This window comes from Penaeus monodon, chromosome 34 (assembly GCF_015228065.2).
Source record: "Penaeus monodon isolate SGIC_2016 chromosome 34, NSTDA_Pmon_1, whole genome shotgun sequence".
Taxonomy (NCBI): Eukaryota; Metazoa; Arthropoda; class Malacostraca; order Decapoda; family Penaeidae; genus Penaeus; species Penaeus monodon.
This window is the reverse complement of record NC_051419.1, coordinates 9,262,537-9,263,334: the sequence shown is the minus strand read 5'-3', so window position 1 is coordinate 9,263,334 and position 798 is coordinate 9,262,537. Positions and strand designations below refer to the sequence as shown.

The window sequence follows — 798 nt, the reverse complement described above, 5'->3', positions numbered from 1 at the left end:
GCAGTATAATCGCACTCGTTACCACCATTTGATAGTTTGATCGGTAAAATTAACTTAAATACAGAAGTAAAGCAGTAACTGGAATAGAATTGGCCTTCGAAGTGCTTTTGACTTCGCAGTTCGTTGTCAAAATAAGTGAGCAGAGAGACTTTGATTTGAAATCGTTTATTCGTCATCTGAGATACCGGGAAATGTATGCATTTCCCATATGGATTTATATGCAGTTCTGTGCAGGGTAAGCATATAATATTCCCAAATTTCGGTATTATAGGTAATAGCCAGAACCAAGAAACGTTTCTCTCGTTTTTATACATTCACTTTTTTTTCTTGTTTTTTCTTATTCAACCTTACTCTACTTCTCCCCTTCTCTCATTCATTTATTCATAGTTTCTCTTATACCCACGTCTTTATTTCTTTACCTTATTCATTTAATCATCCATATAATCTCTTCCTCCCTCTCTCTCTGTAAATAGAAATATGTAAAAGGATCTTTCCACTGTCATTCTAAATAGGTATTATTTTTATTATTTGTAAACAGACCAGCATTTCCTAGTATAAGGGTTTAACATATCTCACACTAACTAATACGAAGTGGTACAGGCTGTATTAGTGATTTCGGAATTCAGATTTATATACTGTGAATCATATAAACCTGATGTGAAAAGTAATTTGTGACAACCTTGTTAAATACTTATTCCAGGACGAGGAGAAAACTGAAAAATTTGGAAAACGTATTTGGAGTCCCTTTGATAAGAAACGTACAGCTTAAATGGGTATTTTGAAGGGACGTAATGAAGG

The 798-nt window shown here is 33.7% G+C and overlaps 1 protein-coding gene across 1 annotated transcript in view; it reads left to right on the top strand.

The window, feature by feature from the left end:
• Positions 1 to 798, top strand: part of LOC119594572 — a gene marked incomplete in the record, with an annotated part of 10,650 nt that overhangs the window by 2,559 nt on the left and 7,293 nt on the right.